The sequence below is a fragment of the Halichoerus grypus genome, chromosome 1 (assembly GCF_964656455.1).
Source record: "Halichoerus grypus chromosome 1, mHalGry1.hap1.1, whole genome shotgun sequence".
NCBI classification, from domain to species: Eukaryota; Metazoa; Chordata; class Mammalia; order Carnivora; family Phocidae; genus Halichoerus; species Halichoerus grypus.
In genome coordinates, this window is record NC_135712.1 from 83,491,241 (window position 1) to 83,510,794 (window position 19,554).

Consider the following 19,554-nt stretch of genomic DNA (forward strand, 5'->3'; position numbering starts at 1 on the left):
AAGCAGGGAGAGATCAAGCTAAAAGGTGATGTTGGCTATAGCCCTGAAGGTTCGAGGCTCAAGGGGAGGAATTTATACATAATTCACCGGCAGTGAGGCTCCCTGGAAAGTCTCTGAGTGCAGAGAGACCTTAGGAAGATGAATCAGACAAGGGTGTGGAGAGAAAGTAGGCCCATTCACTAACAGTCAATTTCCTTGGTTTTCAGGGAGTAAGATACATATTATTATCCTCATTTTAAGGATGAAAAAAACTGAGGTTCACGAGGGCTAAGTAGCTTGCCCAAGGTCATAGTTAGTAAACAGAAGAGCCAGGACTTGAATCAAGAACCTCACTCTGTCCACTAAGACCTGACTACTCCAAGAGAGGTCTATGGACTGGCAGCACCACCCCCCTCCCAGATCCCTGACAGCTCATTAGAAATTCAGACATACTGAATCAGAATCTGCATGTTCAGGATGACGTATGCACGTGAAAGTACCAGGTCACATTTTCTTTTTTATAATGACCTATATAATTACAGGAAAAAATCATTCAGCTGACTTACACCCAGATGTCTGGGAGAGTACATTAGGTAATTTCCTTACACAATAGGTAGGAATCAACTAAGAAAAGAGGGCCTTCTGGATTTTGTTCTCATAGGTAAACCAAGTCAAGAATTCAAAAACTGAAATTGTAACTAGCTGTGTGGCCTTGGGCAAGCCACTTAATCTCTCTGAATTTTAGTTTCTTCATCTGCATAATACTTAGCCTATAAGAAGCAAATGAGATGGTATCTGTGAAAAAAGCTTGTATAATGGGAGACCATTATACACATATGAAGTGCTGTTATTAGAAGATAGAGCTATGAAGCACCTTATTTCAAAGAATAAAGAGGAAAAAAGAAGGAAGAAAAAAAGGAAGAGAGGGAGAAAGAAAGAAAGAAAGAAAGAAAGAAAGAAAGAAAGAAAGAAAGAAAAAGAAAGAAAGAAAGAAAGAAGAAAGAAGGAAGGAAGGGAGAAAAGGAAGGAAGGAAGGGAGAGAGGGAGTGAGGGAGAGATGGAGGGAGGGAGGGAGGGAGGGAGGAAGGAGGAAGGGTAAAAAGAAAGGCAGGGCAATATACACAAGTTTGCTGAAGGAAAACCAGCTTCACTGAGGCAGGGGCATGAAGAACTGATGAGTTAAGGAGTGAAGGAGTCCGAGAAATCTAATTCGTGTTTCACATAGGTGTTTCTGAAAATACAGAGACCGTGCTGCACATGGAATTGGAAGAGCAACAAGGGCCTGTGTGGTCTTGGCCCAAAGTAACAAACATAAAGCCATTAAAAAAAAAAGTCATGTAGTAATTAAAGGAATGAAAAACAGTTCATCTGAGGAAAAATTAGTATAGATTTTTAATCTTGGAGCAGAGAAGCCTACATAATGAATTAATAATGGAACATTTGTTACCAATTTATTGCAGTTACCACAGAAAATTAAGATACATTAACTGATTTCAAGCATGAGATTCTTTAGTGAGCCTACATAGTGAGGGAGGTTAGACACTGAGCACGTGAAAGAGAGATTATGGACTCCTCATCCTTAATTCTTGTGGCACATATTCACGGAGGGCCGACTACTTGCCAGACATTGGGTGGACTGCTGGGGCTCCAGAGTGTATAAAATACACTTATTTCTTCAATTAGGGAATAGTTCAGCAGAGAGAAAGATACAGGTCATTATAATCCAGGGTAGAAAGTAAAATGTTCCATAAGATAGCTATAAATAAGAGAGCATAGAAATTCGGAAGCAAGCAGGTGTTAACTTCAGATGGCAGAAGTATTAAGAAAGGTTTCCCGACTAAGGTACCGGGCACATTTTTAAACTGTTTTCCTCTGGTCTTCTAAGAATCATGGACCTGGACTAATCATCTGCTGAGGTTCTTTCCCATTCTGTGGTGCTGTGATGGTCGTTTATTAGGCTATGAAATAATCGATTACATTTGAATACATTTAGGACTGAGGAAAACCTCAACTATTAGGCAGCAGTGTGACCCTGGCGGTATTATGGCATCCCTTATCTGTGGAAATCTGTGTCCACATGAGATTAAAAAAAGAAACCAAAACCAAAACCAAACACTCAAATTAGTTTTAATTCAGTTCCACGACCAATCTATTGAGACATTAGTGTCAATTGACTCTGTTGGTTTGTTGATTCCATGCTGACAGCAACATATGTAGAGAATGCAGATGTACAGAAACTAATCCATCACCTGCCCCTTTCCCTCAAAAGCCCTGATAAATTAACAAAATATTTCTGAGGCAGGGGAGGGGAGGTAATGGATAGAGTATGTACCGGGCAGGCGGTTTGTAGGGATGAAGCTGGTAAAATTTTTTATGTGGGTCACCAGGAAAAATGTGGGGAAAAAGTGTCTTTGCACACATTGTAAAGTTTTGGCATATTCCATAAAAATCAGGTAAAACATATGAGATCTCTAGCATATGAGATCTGCTAGTCAATTATCCCACTTCAAGACTCAAAACCTTAGTAGCTTGGCAGGCGCAGAATAATGAAATCAGAAAACAAGTTGAAGTTCTTCTATTTTTGTAAGGGCTAAGACTAAGCAATACTCCTTGAGATGATTTTAGAAGAATTAAGTAATATTAGGCAGATTCAAGATTTCTATGGGTGGGGGCAAAATCCTTTAAAATTTATTAATAGAATGGAATAGAGTGTTAGCCAATCATTTTTAAATGCAATGTCACACACGTAATATATAAACTGAAGATTTTTTGGAGGGGTGTCAATCAATGCATAAGCTCTGGGTTTGCTGAACTTCTGAAGGACATGTGCCTGTAATTGGCCTTTCTAATTTCTGTCTTGTTAACAAGTATATAAATAAGAGAAGGCTTCAGTAATTGGCTCAGAGTTACTAATGAATTAATTAACTTCAGTCTATTTTACCTAACCTTTAATAATAAGAGTCCTTTTTTTTTTTTTTTTTGGTCTAGCAATAGGTCTGACAGACTGAGAAAACAGACATGCAGCAAAGCTCTTGAAAATTAATGAGAAACGAGGAAAGAATCAATGTACATTCTGCTTGCAGAGAACTGACACAAAAAAGACACAATAAACCATGAACAAACACAGTCAGTTTAAAAAATAGGTTAGAAAAAGTGGGCAAATTCAATTATAGAAGTAATTAGAAGATATAGGGCAAGGCTGCCTTTTGGGACTGTGCCAGAAAACATGAATTAATATGAGTGAATAGAAAGAGCCCATGTAGTAATTAAGAAGCAATCACCTATGGCAATGAGTACCTGAAAACAGGCTGCAAACTATTAATTCAGTGATCAAAAATATTTTTAGATGATTAATATGGCAAATTTATTTTAAAAGACTAATTTCTGGAAAGATATCAAGACAATAGCACACTATTTGTTCCTCTGGCATTTATATAGCTAATTAAATTTTATAATTTGCAACAACAGTCATTATTATCTGAAAACAGGAAAGGCAATATTTCGCCTTTTTTTTTTCATGGTGGTTCTAAAATCAATAAGTTAAATCCAGCTCCTGCAGTCCTCTGTAAGTGCCTAAACCCTGATTGTTACATTCTTTCAATGCATGTTTTTCTTATATGGCTGTGTTTCTATAATTTTAAGCATCTGAATTAATGTACATATCCTCAGAGGTTTTATATGTTTCCATACCTGGGCAGGGATTCCACACACTGTTTAATTTCAACACTATCAAATAAAAGCAGTTAAATGTACTATTTGTGCATCAAAGACTTTCCTACTTGGTCAGCAGAGGTCTGTTACTTCAGTGCACACCATTCCCTCCCCCAGAATACAAAGGCATAGACACGTTATGGTGAAGAGTGCTTTGCAACACACAGAAGGCTAATGGCTTCTGAAATAGGTGATTATCAGAGCCCCGTAGAGCAAGATGAGGGTCTGGCTGGTAATAAATAACCTCGCAATATGAATTATTCTATTTCCACAGCTTTAAGAAAAGCTACATTTCATTTGTTGATCAGAAAAGTCTGGAAAATGCTGTGTCTCTGGAAATAACAGGGAGCTACTAAAGCTAATCACTGTGTCAGCAGGGAGTTATTGAGCACCTACTAAGGGCCTAAGGTGCAAAAGTAAATCTTGAAATGCTAAGCTTGTAACAAATATTTGTGTGTGTGCGTGTGCGCGCATGCACGCACGTGTGCAATTTCCTTTTTAAAGTCAGTAAACAGAAACTCTTGTATGCCATGCTTTAGAGATGTTAGATTTTTAATTATTAATTTGCTCACGGATTATTGCTATTTTTGAGGTTAGGGTACACATTGCTGACGTACAAAACAAGATCGAAGTAGAAACTCATTGGGAGTCACGGTTGCAGAGGGCATGGAGATAAGAGTTGTACAGGTATTTGAGGAAAATAAAAAATGAGAGATTTTGACAAGATTCCAAATGAAGCAGATATTAGGACTGTCCAGTTCTTTCACTACCTGTTTTTCTCTCATTTTCTTAAAACGACCTGGGTGCTTTTGAGAAGAACACGTAAGAGAAGATCACCTCTAGCAGAGGGCTCTCATTCTGAATTTGCCTCGCGTTGTTAATTATGAAAACTTAGGTATGGCAATGGCAAACCAAGAGCTCCTCTAGCTATATGCTGACAATGACAGAGCCCCCCGAGAGGCAGGCAATTGGGAACTAGTGAAGTGAGGACAGCTTAGAGGTGTGGGGGCTGAGAGGGGCTGCCAGCTGAACAGGACCCACTCACCATGAAATGTTAATGTGTCAATGAAGGGGAAAAGCATGAATGAACCACAAAGAAACTGAAAGTGACTCAGCTGGTTGGAGATGGAATTTGGGCTCTTTGCCAAGCTAAGGTGTTCAAGGGCACATACCCTAACGCCGAGGGAAAGAAAACAGGCTGCCCCTGATTTTAGAAAGAGATAATATTTTGAGGAAAGAAGACAAAGGCTCTTTTCTCCAGAAATAAACTTCCTTCCTTTTTTTTTCTTCTTTCCTTCTTCCCTTCCTTCATCCCACAAACATTTTCTGCGTTCCTACTTTTTGCCAGGCTCGAGGTTAGGAATGGAGCAAGAACTCGAGAGGGAGAGAGGGGTATGAAGATAAATGAGAAACAACCCCTCTCCCAAAGCTCCTATTCTCGAGGAAGGACAGGTATAGGTAGATGTGGGCAACTATAATAAAAGATCGTGAAATAAGTTGCAAAGGAGGGGAAGAGGTAAGCTGTAGAGGGAGAGCAGAGCAAGGGGGCAACTAGCTGGGGGCTCTCGTAGATCAGAAAAGGCTTTCATAGAAGAGGTGGCAATTAATTATGCCTACTTGAAGAATCATAGGCAGAGAAGGAAGGAGAATTTCAGTTGGAGGAAACTTTCTCTTCCCCTACTGTCATCTCTAAACATCTTCTTTTCCAAATCAAATTATTTCAGGAAAACAGGAAGACAACACACCCATGACATATGCATGTGAGAGTGGTAGTTGTATGTGGTGGGGAGAGATGAGGAGAAAGATTGGCTTGTATGGGGATTTCTCTAGAGTTTAGAATACATTCTCCTCATATATCAAACATTTGCCTCCTCCAAGTTAGCCTTTTTTTTTTTTTTTACATACTCTTCTTTTTCATTATTTGAATGATATTTGGATCTTGTTTGGTTGGAAAATGTGATCTTCCAATAGCTTTTATTTTTTTTATAATTTTAAAAATATTTTATTTATTTATTTGAGAGAGAGCGAGCGAGCACACATGCACAAGTTCGAGAAAGGGCAGAGGGAGAGGGAAAGAGAGAATCTCAAAAAGACTCCCCTCTGAGCATGAAGCCCATCATGGGCTCGATCTCATGACCCTGAGATCATGACCAGAGCCGAAATCAGGAGTCGGATGCTTAACTGACTGAGCCACCCAGGAACCCCTCCAATAGCTTTTATATTTTATGTTTGATGGCTTTGTCATTTTTGCCAATGATAAGTCCCTTATTCTAACTCGTGGCTTGAGGATTCCTGTGGATTGTACTGTATTCATAATGCATTCAATTATTCCTGTTTTAACGTATCTTTTCCTTTTCTCATTAAATAAATACTTAAGTACTTACTATTTGGCAATATCCTGCTAGGCACAGTTTGTTCTTTCCTTGCTTCTAGCTTCGAAATGATGCCATTTCCTCAGTGCTGAACATCAAAGCCAATCTTGTTCTTAACTGAAATTGGTGAGCCGGACTGGTCTATCAGTTCTTAAGATGTTTTCAAAGAAAGGCTATAGAGACCAGCCCAGTTAAGGTAACTACAACAGGCTTATCTACAAATGGAGAAGAATTTCAGACTGGCATGGGTCAAAAGTTTCCTACATACAAATCCAGGCTTGTTTACCAGATATGCAAAATCTAGGTCTCCACATCTCTCCAGAGGCTAAGAAAGGAAAAGTAACTATCATATATGAACATTAATTCATTCACTGGATTTTTAAGTACTCTGCTAGGGACTAGGGATACGAAAATGATTAAAACATGAGTCTTGCCCTTAAGGAACTTACTCCCTCAAGAAGTAGATAAGTCAGATAAGTAAATCAATTATTATAATATAGCTGTGATAAGGTATAAAAGTGCAGCATGCTATGAGAGCACAAAGGAGGGATATCTAAATTAGATTGGGACAGTGGGATAAGAGGATAAGATGCCAGAACTGAGTTTTTAGGAACAAGAATTTCATTAGCTGAAGAAGAGGACCAAAGGAAGATGATGTATAAAATGGCACAATGAGCTTGGGAATGTCTTTTTTGCAGACATACAAAGTATTGGCTCCATATTAAATAAAAGAAGGGTGGGATGGTCAGACAGACCAGGCTAACACAGACCAGGCTCTCTCTGAGGTTTTCTGTTCCTTGACTCATTTCTTTTTTTCCTAACTCCTTTTTCTTCCACCCAGAGTTTTTGGATAGAGCCATATAGACAGTCTAGTCTGTGGACATTTCAGAATTTGAAAGCTCCTGGCCTAGAGAATGCTGTTGGGGTATGTCCAATGGGCATTCATGCTAACAACCCAGGTGAGAGCACAGAAAAATAGCAATGGATGAGACACATGGTACACATGTGTGCGTCTCGTGAAGTTGTTGACATCTATGGAAATGATTCTTTTCTTTATGCCAATATTTTCTTTTGTCTGAATTTAGAGTCTTGATTGAATGAATAGGCAGCTTGTTGCAAAGACCTCAACATGTTTTCTAGCCGGGCAACATCAAGAAATGGCACCAAGACAATTCTCAGGATTAAACGTTTATTAGGAATGTCCACTCCTTTTATGAATTCTCTGCCTAGCTAACTCCCACTCATCCTTCAGGAATAAGCTCAAGTGACTTTTTTTTCCCCCTGAGAAGTTTTGTCTGATATTCTGTGTTAGGTCGTGTCCCTCTATACATGCTTTCCTAGTACCCTGCAATTTTCCTTTGCAGCACTCAATATGACTCTGATTAAATGCTGAACTTCATAATTAATGCTTTCACATCAGACTCTTTAGGTAGGATGTTCGCTGCATGAGGACAGCAACTCTACAGTGCCTAGCAGCATTCCTGGTTCATTATAGGTGCTCAATAAATATTTTTGGAAATGACTCATTTTACTCGTTATCCCAATTTGCATACAACTCAAAAACAACAAATTGCAATGCAGCAGAGCTGCTACGTAAAACCAGGTTTGTAGATCTGAGAGATAACCGGAACTCTCAAAGTCTCTCAGAATGGACATGGGCTTCTCGGAGAGTTCAAACAATGGCACTAGGTTATCTCCTCTTCTTGTTTTCCCTGGCCTCTCCCCATGGGCATTTTGGCTCAAAACAAATCCAGCATCTTCCCATTCATCTGTGTCAGGGCATCTTTATTGTTGCAACTTACTTTCCTCAGGCCACAGCTTCCTTCATTACTGAGTGCCAAATATGCTGGTCACCACGCCAAGCACTTGGGATAAAAACATGAAAAGGCATTGACCTTTTCAGGAAAGCAGCAGGCAGCCATGGGAGGGGCAAGGCTGGAGCAGGCGTCCTCAGTCTCCAGAGAACCACTGCCTGTAATTATGTCACAAGAACACTGCCCTTTTAGCTTAAAGGATTTGATCTCTGTTAAAATGCCTATCACCCCGGAAATCATAACTATTTTTAGCTGTTACCAACCACTTTTACCTTCAAATGAATGAAGGATCTGAGAGCAGGTTTTGGCCCAGAGGGTAGAGGGACAGGGAATAAGGCTGCTGGGAGGGAAAGGGAGAGGGACAAGACATGCCAGTAAGCTGGGAAGGGTTAAAGAAGCAGCAGCCACAGCACCTAACACGTAATAGACGCAAGGCGGTGCTTGATGAGTCCATAGAAGATAAACTGCTTTCTTCAAATTGGTCGAGGGCTTGTCCTACCTTAGACTGCGTCTTTAGGTAGCTAGCGATTTCTGGTTGAAAAAAAGTTTGCAAAATAGGAAACAGATGGCTCCAGCTATTTAGAGTTGATGTCAATCCCATGACACTATCCCACTCTAGGGTTTCAGAGGGAGAACATATAAAACGTACTTTTCTTTTCCTTTCCTACCACTACGAATTCAAGAGGATTTCCATTTTCAGAAATGTTATAACAAGGACATATATCCAGTTTCCAAAGGTTTCATGTGATCTTGAGCTTAGATGTATATGCTGGGTTCTCTTAGCTATTCCAAACGCTTTTTTTTTTTTTTTTTAAATCAAAGAAACTCCAATGGACTTCTTAAATTGGTCATGAGAACTAGTGATGATGTTTCAAAAGAGGACACATACCATACCGGTGTCTGAATACTAAGATTCTTTTCTATGTCTGTGAGTATAATGCTTGCTTACACATACTTGCAAAGAACACAATTAGCATACTAATTTGATTCTCTACCTAAAGAATGGAAGATTCTTTTGACACAGACAGCTGTCCATGAATAGTGAGGGTGACCCTTGGTCAGTTTTCCATCTGTCTTAGAGTAAATGTCCAGACTTAGACATACATTAGCCGTATGACCTCAGGCAGCCCTCTTACACTGCTGTTTATCAGTATCTTCATCTGTAAAATGGAGGCACATCTAAAACCTGCCTGACGGGGTTGTAATTAGGATTAAGTCAGTACTTTGCTCACAATAGACAGTCCATAGTATTTTTTTTAAACTCTGCTCTGAATCTGTCTATTCTGAGGAAGTTTGTAGTAGGTCCAGGACTCTCTACTTTGACCTGCCTCTAAAGAGAGAGAAGTAGAGAAAGGTTTTACTGAATCAGGTCTGAGAGAATTCTATAGCTGTGGCAAGTCACCACTTCTCTTGCCCTTGACTCCCAAGGGTATAGGCTTCAAGGACAGATGCACAGAGAGCGGCAGGGAGTGACTACTGTCTGGGCATGTGTTAGGCCCATCGCCAGTGTCCCCGGCAGCTCTCAGAATACCAGGCTGACAAATCTAAATAACACCAGTTATAACTGTATGATCACAATTCCTGAATCTCTCCCTAGACTCATCTCCCTCTCCCATCCTTTTCCCTTCCTTAGGCTAGTGGTTCTCAACCTTGGTTACACATTGGAATCATCTGTGGAGCTTTAAAATATTGATGCCTACGTCCCATTCTTAGAGATTCTGATTTAACTTGTTCAGGATATAGTATCACTATTGGCCGTTTTTTAAAGATTTTATTTTAAGCAATCTCTACACCCAACATGGGGCTCAACCCCACAACCCCGAGATCAAGAGTCACACACTCCAATGACTGAGCCAGCCAGGCACCCCCAGTATTGGCCCACTTCTTTATTTATTTAAAAAAAATTTTTTTAAAAGATTTATTTATTTATTTGAGAGAGAGAGAGAGCAAGCGAGTGAGATAAGGGGCAGAGGGAGACGGAGAGAGGATCCTCAAGCAGACTCCCTGCTGAGTGTGGAGCCTGACATGGGCCTGGATCCCAGGACCCTGAGAGCATGACCGGAGCTGAAATCAAGAGTCGGACGCTTAACTGACTAAGCCACCCAGGCACTCCAATTTTGTTTTCAATGTAAAGTCCAAGTTAACACATGCCAATAACATCATCAATAAAAAGACAAACATTTCATCATGGCACATAAAATGAATTTTATGTTGTTAACAGTATTTGGTATCTTAAGCTTATTTAAATCCTAGTTTAATGTAAACACACTCTGTCTTGCCCTTCCCCATAAATCTGAGGCTGTTGAGCCCATCAGGTGTGAGGGGCACCAGGCTGAAAGGAGCAGAGCGGTACCATGCGGTCCTACCATTTGCACAAAGATTCCTAAGAACCAGAGTTGATTCAGAGTACCCTCTCGGACCTTGCGTTAGCTTCAGGAATCTAAGCATCTCTTATTATCTATTAGTTCTGCCAGTTTGGTTGCCAGTGTCATGAAGTGGATGTTTTTTAACCCCAGTGTCATGAGACTCTGGTGTGTCATCGTCAGCTGTGATTGAGATATGTTACAAGAAATGTGAAATAGGAATAAAGCTCTGGGGTTTCCACACAACCTATTTAAGAATGAATTCCAGCAAGCTCAGGGTTATCCTTATAATAGCACTGCTTTCACTTGCTTGCACCCAATACACTGTCCTGAACGAGGGAACATGGAGGAGCTACAATTCCTATGAGGGACTATCATTTGACATGAGTGTCCCCGTGGAACAAAGGTTGGGGGTTTGCACAAACCAACCTCCCAAGTCAAAGAAGTTCCTCACTGGGCCTCAAGATTGCAGCAGTGCATACTAATGGGGGTGAGGGGACAGCGGGACAAAGGGGCCTCTCTGTGTTCTGGTGCCCGGTCTCTTTTTTGGGGACAGAGAGGACCTTGTTTTTTTACATCGGAGAGGGAAGCTTGTTTACAAGGTCACATCTTAAGCCATCTCCGAACTGAACATGGAAAAAAGATCTTAAGTAATTCTGCCAATCTCTTCTTATCACAAAAGATCAGTTTATAAACATGTCAAGTGTAAACACAATATTTTTAGGAAAAATAAGGACAAAAGTATTACATATTTGGGGGGGGGGAGATTCTACTGATACTTGGAGTAACTATGATCCAACCAGTAATCTTAATGTCTTCTGCTGAGTTTGAAGGAATGGAGTACTTCATTTAGGTTTTTTTTTTTTCATTTGCTAACCAAACTTGCTAGTTGCATAAAAAGAGAAATTACCAGTTGGGTAATTTAGACCAACACTTTGATTTTTTTTTTTTTTCCTTTTCAAGGTTCCTGAGCAGAAGTGAGAACAAGGTTTGATGATGAGGCTTGGAGAAGGGAGAAGGGCCGGGGAGAAATATGGTAAGCACTCAATAAATGGTTGTTGGTAGTTGTTATGGTGGTGATGGGATGGTTAACAAATCTTTCCTAAGAAATGCTTTCAAAGCTGTGAAGTGCAGAAGGGAACATCCTACCTTGGTTTTCATGAGTTCTGAGCTATTTTGAATATTAATTATGACTTTTTGTGCTTAGAGTGATTTTTTTTTCTAGTAAGGAATTTTGAAGCAAAAGAAAGGAAGAGGGATTTATGAAGCACTCAGTATACTCAAATTGAAAGTGAACCTTGTTTTTAATTTTCCTTGTTTATAACAAATTACTTGTTATATATTTTAGTGCCTCAATTTTCATTTCAACCTTTCAACTTATTAGTGAGTAATAAACATGGAGTCCTTGAAGTTAAACGGACAAAGTGTCAAGTAAATTTAAGATCTTATTTTGTTATTTTACAGTACGATGGATCAAATTGGGCAAATACACTTAAAATATATTTAGAAGATTAGATTCCTCATGGTTATTTGGCAAATGAAGTGGAGGGCCACTTCCAGACTTCAAGCCAAAGGGTGATGGGCTCCTATTACTATCTATTATTAGTAGTCATAATACTATTAGTAACAAAGAGTCTCAGAAAATTCATAGATGATAGTTCAAGAATGAACTGCTTACCAAGAGAAAGTCAGGAATATTTGGGGGGGGGGATGCTTCCTTAACCTTTCAAAGCAGCCAACTCCCCTGACTTCCCACAATCCATTCCAGAGGGCTGCTTCCTGAGGCTGAATTCTGCAAGGGGCCTATCTGACACGTGGCCTTTGTCGCACTGCTCACGTTGACCGCCGTGCTTTCCTTTCCCTCCATCTCTCGCTCTTTATATTACACTGCCATTTATTTCACATTGCTTTTTATTTCACACTGACCCTAGCCTTTTGGTGCCAGTATATGAAATCTCAGTTTTTCATTCTGTAGATCAGTTCTGGGTCTGCGGTCTTAGATCCATCACTTTTTAGTGAGCTTTTATGTCACTGGAGACAGCTTTGCATTTTAATAAAGTTTCCAATCCTCTAAGGCCCTCTCCCCTGAAACAGCTCCAGCTCCCCAGGGCTGCTGAAGGGTTGAGCAGAGAGAGTAGAAGCTTTTGTGGACAGTGACGCTGGTGGCAGATAACTCCAGCTGTCATTACAAGATCATCTAGATAAGGAGGGGACAATCAAGTAGGGCTTATGGTCCACTTGAGTTTTTCTGATTGTAAAACCAGCCATTTTTCAATTTAAATAATTTAAGGATTCCAGCTTCTCTATACTCTAAGGCTCATTGAGCCTCTTATTAGCTGTTTCTCCAGTTCAAGAGGTGGAAGGGAAGAGTGCAGATTTTTTGTTATTGTTAATGCACAGCAGTGGGTGGTGGTGTGCAAATAAAAAAATAACCTGAACAAATTTGAAGAGAAGAGAGAATAGAAATCCATACAAGTAAACATACATGATTTTAAAAAGTTAATTAAAAGGCACAAAAAGGACAAGTACTGCGTGGCCTTCCATATTATCAATAGGCAAATGACAGAGAGGAGAATGAATTGGAAAATGGATTCCCAGCTAACTAGAAAAAGGAAACAGACTAACATAGCTCTTAATTTTAATTTGAAAATCCCAAATTCTCTCCTAAATCCTTTCCTCATCATATTCTGATAATGATCTTATCTCACACTGTTCCCATTGAAGGAAAGCTGGGACGGGCGGGAGAGAAAGAGCAAAATGAAGTTGCAACGTCCCAGAGGATTCAGCTCGGGACCCACTTAGAGAATCACCTGGGACACATCGATGTCAGCACATACAGCCAGGAAACCATAGCTGCCAAAAGGTCTTCCTTGTCTCTCTTCCTTGTAAGCCTCTTTTTTTTTTTTTTTTTCAATTTTGCACCCTTCTCTTCTCAAATCTCTGTGACCAAAGGCCAGTAACCTTTACCACATTTCTTTTCAAGTGGTATATACAGGAATTAGCCTGCAAGTCACTCACTTCCATACGAGAGAATGGGACATGAAGGCACTGTCCACCAAGAAGGTGGGGCTTTTCCTGAAATTTTCAGGAGTATCTTTTGGACCGTATCCAATTGGTCTGTAGAAGTATTCTAGGGATGGGACAGGTCTGGAGAACCAAGCAATGTCCATGCCTGTGGGCTGGTCTTTTCTTTTCTTTAGGAGACATGTACTGCTCACATGAAGGCACAGATTCCCCAACATAAAGGTCAGAGCCTGAGAGAGAAGGTTGGATAGCTAATTAGAGAAAATATTTCCTGACAGAGGTAGGACCCATGGTTACTACCACGGGTTGAAGCTGATAGAGAGATACTCTTTGAATTATTAGAAAAATAATGATGACATGCAGACCGCTGATCAGTCTTCAGTTGACACTGGAAAGAAATCTTGTGTGGAAGGTAAGTAACATCAATAGCTAAGGAGTTACACTAGGAGAAAAGACCAGGAAACACTGTGTTTTCTTTTCCTCCTTCTTCCCTTGCTTTCTTTTCTTTCCCATTTCTCTCTTTCTAAACAAGAGAAGGCCATCTTTGGATTACTAGTGAATTATCATTGAATATTGCTGATGCATAAGTAGATCTCAGGCAAATATGGGATATCTCTATTCAAAGAGCCAACTGTAAACTTCTAGACTGGTGTTCCGCTCTCCCTGCCCGCCGCCCACCCCCCACCCCCATTTTAGAATTAGGGAAAACAAAACAAACAGCCAGATAAGCTGAGTGCCAGAAACAGCAAATACTGCTTTTGCTCCCTGTATTTCCTTTTTCTTTTTTAGGCAATGGAATTGTAAGCTCTGTAAGGTCAGGGGCCCTGATAGATTTACCCAGTACTGTATTCCCAGCATTTAACACTGTGCCTAAATATTTGTTGAATGATCCAACTAATGGGATATCCATTAATATCCTATCCACAAGATGTGGATAAAGAATTGGTAAATCAGAGCCATAAATAACATAAAGATTGCCTTACAGCTCTCTCTCTCTCTTGATTTAACCTGCCAAAGTTCTATTAGAGGAGAATATTCTAAAATGTGTTCTACAGAACATTAGCTCTGAAGAATAAAAATCAATTTTTTTTTTTCAAAAAAAGGTGGGGAGAGTCTATGGAAAATTAGTTTGGGATACTCTGTATTATACAAAGTTCAAAGAGATCTTTACAGTATGATCTCTCAGAGTTTTTCAAATACAAATTTTCCCTGTGAATTTCCCAGGGAGGGACATAGCTTGCTACATTTCCAAAAATTATTTGACGATGTTCCTCTTTTACCTGGCACAGGTTACAGTAACAGTATTCCATAAAACATGTCTTGAGGAAAGTAGCATCTTAATTCAGCTTTACATTCTTTAAATTATTTCTCTCGGATTTAAGTCCTAAGTAATTTTTTCCACTGAGAAAGATACCACCAGGTATAACAATGTAATGTGCGGGTAGTTATCACTACTGAACTTGACATAAAAAATAGTTACAAAGGTTAAGTTGTATGTCATGTAATTTTTTAACCACAACTAAAAATTAAGAAAAAATACTCCCTAAATATTATTTTACTAAGTAATAAGTAAGTCAATATTTTACCTAAGGGCTGTAATGATGCACCCAAATTTAACAGTATTAAATGGCTTGGTTTTGGTCTACAACATGCTGCTCAAATGCATTTACCACCTAGATACTGTATCTTCCACAGCATCTTGATTTTGAACATGGAGCTATGGATTTCTTAGTGTGTGTTTTTAGTAATCCAGCCCAGGATGACTACCTAAAAAGACCTGTGACTGTATGTATAGGGAAAGTTTATTATAGTTTAGTAGAGTGAACTTGGGACTATGAGACAAGAGACTAGGTTACAAAACTGACATTGTCACTGACTTAGTAGGCCAGTGAACGCTGCTTTCCTTATCTATAAGATGGCCTCAGTCAGCAATTTTTTACTTTTTTGCCTCCAACATGAGATTCCCTTCTTCCGTGGAACTTTAATAGTCACAGCGGGTAAAAGCAGAGATGCTCTGGTCTCGAGGAGGTGGAGGCCACTGAGCCTCCCTTCCCCCATGGCCCTGAGTATCCCCAAAGAGGCTAAGAGCTCAAGGTAACACAGTTTGAAAACCACAAAGCTAGCTAATCTTTAGGATTCTTTCAAAGTCTTACTTCTGCCACCAGGAGTTAAACTGCAGTAGAAAAGAATGTTTGTGTGTCCATATTAAAGCCTCTAATTTTATACCGACCCACAGAGAATTCAGCTCTTCTAGAATATAGAACCCTGCCATACCATAATGTGGCAAGCACCTTTTGAATGTCAACATTTATTTTATATTAAAAAATAAAATAGAAAAAATATTATCAGAATATACTCCTCCCTTATTCCCTTTATGGATACATTTCAAGATATAGACTTGATGGTAAATTAAAATTGAATGCAAATATTGTCGCTGAAAAGTTGCCCATTTATATGGTTTTCTCAGCCCCTCTTAGTTTTTAATGGGCAAGGTTTTGCTAAAAACAAAAAGTGTTAATTACATAAATATGCGTATTCTTTTCAAAGCATTACACTATATTATGGTTAAAAAACAATAGAGAAATGAATGCAAAACTATTTCAACAAAAACACTGCTTCTTGAGCAGCCTTTAAAATTATGACATGTTTACTGGGAAAATGCATTACTCATGACAGGGTTACAAAAGCAATATTAACCTTCTTGAAATTTAATAGCAAAGTCAGACATGTAAAAATCAGTACCAGACGTGGTAATATAACTACTTTTGTTAAGATTGTACATTGGATAAAACAGATATTTAAAGCTATATTAAGATGTGGGTAAATAAAGAGTCCGTTAGAAGATTCCCAACACACAAGCATCACAACTAAAATCATCATGCAGATTGTTCTAAAGATAGCATCCATGGAAATAAAAAACTGCATGCTTTCTTTTGCTCCTGTTATTTTGGGCACTATTGCTTTTGCAATTTTGTACAGGGTGTCAGAAATTAAATTTGCCCTTAAAGATACATATGTCTATCTTTTGGGGCAGGCATTTGCTACATTGACAAGCTACCAAACGCATTCATTGTATCTAATGTGTGACTAATGAGTGATTGTAATCTGTAATCAAAGAGGATGTTTGCTTCTGCAAAAAAATATAATTTACCCCAAAATAGCATTGATAATAAGCCAAGAACTGAAAAGTAGTGGTTAAAAATGTGTGATAAAATATAGACTATAAAATTGCACTTATCATCAAATGCAAGTTTGATTTACAAAATAATTTTTTCCAAAATTTATCTTGTTGCTATAGTTTTATCACATAATCCATTACTTGCCTAGTCATGTTTAAAAGAGACTCACGTTTTAAATTATTTTATTGTTTTTGTTTAAAAGGGGTTTGCACTTTAAATTATTGTTTTTGTAACCCTAAGATATTTCATTAAAATCTCTCAAGGAGGTTTTACTTATTTTAGAGAATGCAAGCTTGAGACATATTAAAAAAACAAAGGTCAAAAGTCATAAAGGATAATAGCTGATGGTTTTGATAATGCTAATTATATATTACTGAGAAGAATGGTAGAGAAGGAAATATGAATACTAAAGAAAGATAAACATCCCAATGCTGGATTTAAAAAAAAAAAAAACAATGAAAAAAACTCTTAAAATGTCTTTGTACTTCACTGTCATAATTCAAAGACATAATGAAGCCTGAATTAAAAATGTCAGTTTCTGTGAATGTTGATAACTTGGTTCTTTGTTGGGCAAGTCAAAATGTGTCTGTTTGATAGGCAAAAATGACAGACTAAAAATGGGAGAAGTTGGATCTAAAAAAAGAAGCACACACATGCACACATGCATGCACGCACGCACACACACACACACACATACACACACAGGACTTTAAAAAAGGTCCATAATGTACTTGAAGGAGAAGACCTGTAGGGTAGGAGGCAATATCTTTAGGAAGTCACCGAGCAGCACTAAAAGGCAGTGTCCATGGCCAATCAAAACGATTTCTGTGACTGCTGGGGCTCTTGCATCTCCGTCTTTACACTAGACTGGAAACCCTTTGTACTAATTACCAGACTGTACCAGATTTTCTGGTTCAGTTCAATCCTATAATTGACTGACAGTGATGGGCAAGGAAGGGGAAAAATTCAAGCTCACCACTGCAAGCAGAGGGTCAGAAATGGTTTCACAGAGAGCTGGTCACAGCCTGGCACTAAAAGCAGGGTTAAGCAAGCATCATCAGCATTTTCTTCTAATTCTCAGGTTAAAAAGGAAGTGAGGAAGAAAAAACAGCAGTCCATGACTGCTCTCATCTCACGGACCAATTCTTAGCGTGCGACCATTTTACATAAAATGAATGGAGAATAGCTTCAAGTATAAATGGCAATGTTAGATGTCACTGATTTTTATTTTGCTTTGGGGAAGTAGGTATATATAGGTTTGTCTCCAGAACTCAAATAGGGTTATCTTGCTCAAGTTCAACAGTCTTTTTTTTTTTTTTTTTTTAACAGAAACTGGGAAAAACAATGCTGCTATTTCATTCCTAGGGCTGAAAAATCATTAAAGTGCAAGGCAAATTTAGAAAGCTTATGGCCAGTTGCATAATCAAAATGAAGCATTTGAAGCCCTTAGCATCATAATCCTCACATCCTTTGCTTGTTTTAACTCACTGATTTGGATTTACTGTGTGTCCCTAGTACTAAAATGGTCGTCCATGAATCCATACTTCTTAAAGTGAAAGTCTGAATAATAATTTACTTGAACTTAGAGTTACTGCATTAAAAAAAACAGAACACATTGAGCACCGGATTAAAGACTTAGTCGGCTGCCCATCCTTTGTTATTTACTTAGAACTGTTCTCCACCCACTTTATTTCTAACCAAAAGAGCAACTCTAGCTTCAGCTACACCAAACATTAAAAACACAGGTGCCAGAAACAGGGTCAAATGGGAACTCAGGCCATTCGGGAGGCAAGTGAGCATTATGTACTATCATGTTGAGGTCAATTGACTTGAAATGTAATCACAGGTTAAGCCCCTTTTCTTTCCAGGCTAAAGAGTAAGCAACACCTGTGCCGGCAGCAGCTCACACTGCACTTGACATAGCAGCCAGTTCAATTTTTAGTTACAAGTCAATTACTTACTGGAACAGAAAGGGAACATTTCATTCATTCCATGGATGGCCACTTTTCCGGAGAAACCTGTCAGGCTTTCTTTCTCCAAAAAAAAAAGAAGAAAAGAGAAGAAAAAGTAAAAGTTAAAAATAAGTGATATGATGCAAAGTTCTAGGGCTAGGCCAGCACACTACAGCAGAGAAGTGGTGCAAAGAGCTTACCTTCCAAACACTGAACAGAGCTGTCTTGGAAATGAGGCCTATCCCGGCTGATAAGTCCTGGGATTTTCCTCATCAGAGAATCAAAACAGGTGAAATGATAATAGGTGCTCTACACCTGAGGAGAGGACCAGCTGACTGCATGAAAGGAGAGCGCAAATGAGTAAACTGTCTTCCCCCAGCTACAGTCAGCCCTTGTGCAAGGGGAGTTTCAAACGCACTGGCTATAGACTTTTGTCCAAAGCTGTGGTTCTTTTTTTTTTCTTTTTTTTTTCTTCTTTCTTTCTTTTCTTTTCTTTTCTTTTCTTTTTTTTTTCTTAGTGAAGCTAGATTAGTTCATACAAAACTCAACAATACAGCACTGAAACCCATTGTTGATATTCAACATTTTTCACATAGCGGAACAGAATAGACAATACGGTATCTAGGAAACCATGGGCTGGATTACAAACTGATGATATCTCATCCTTCTGGGGGCCTGTAATCCTTTTTATTACCTACCACAGTAAAAAAAAAAAAAAAAAAAAAAAAAAAAAAATCATCACTGTGTGTGGGGGGAACTCTCTCAGAATAAATCAATAACATTGCTACTCTTAGGAAAATAGGATAAATTAAAATGAAATCTTGCTTATAACACTAAATCTCAAAGTGCCATTTGCGCATTTGCCTTTTATGCAAGTTAATGATTTTAAAACTTATGCTAACGTTTATGTGAGCTGCCAGACGTTTTAAAAATTAAATTATGTGTAGATGTTTGCTTAATCGTATCCAAAATTAATCTGGACTTTCAATTTCTTATGAGAAATACTTGGAAAGTTATTTATTTTAAAGTGCCCAATATTGAGACTAAGGCATGAATACTAAGTAATTTTCATTAATTTGCTCTAAAATACATGTCTTGGGTTACTGTAAGTTATATTTATTTCCTCCATTAAGAACACACTGAAATTCAAGATTTTCTGA

The 19,554-nt window shown here is 38.7% G+C and overlaps 1 protein-coding gene and 1 long non-coding RNA gene across 7 annotated transcripts in view; one reads left to right on the forward strand and one right to left on the reverse strand.

The window, feature by feature from the left end:
- The window catches only part of LOC144381347 (uncharacterized), a 785,460-nt gene that overhangs the window by 188,563 nt on the left and 577,343 nt on the right, over positions 1-19,554 (reverse strand). For both annotated transcript variants that reach the window (XM_078068692.1, XM_078068696.1), the window contains 2 exons: positions 18,595-18,729; positions 18,404-18,472 (listed from right to left, as the gene is read on the reverse strand). The gene's annotated coding sequence lies outside the window, so the exon portion shown is untranslated. The remainder of the gene's footprint in view (positions 1-18,403; positions 18,473-18,594; positions 18,730-19,554) is intronic.
- Positions 1-19,554, forward strand: part of LOC118537669 (uncharacterized) — a 185,873-nt gene that overhangs the window by 60,206 nt on the left and 106,113 nt on the right. For all 5 annotated transcript variants that reach the window (XR_004918233.2, XR_013446361.1, XR_013446360.1 and 2 more), the window contains exon 3: positions 11,203-11,275. This is a non-coding gene — a long non-coding RNA (uncharacterized LOC118537669). The remainder of the gene's footprint in view (positions 1-11,202; positions 11,276-19,554) is intronic.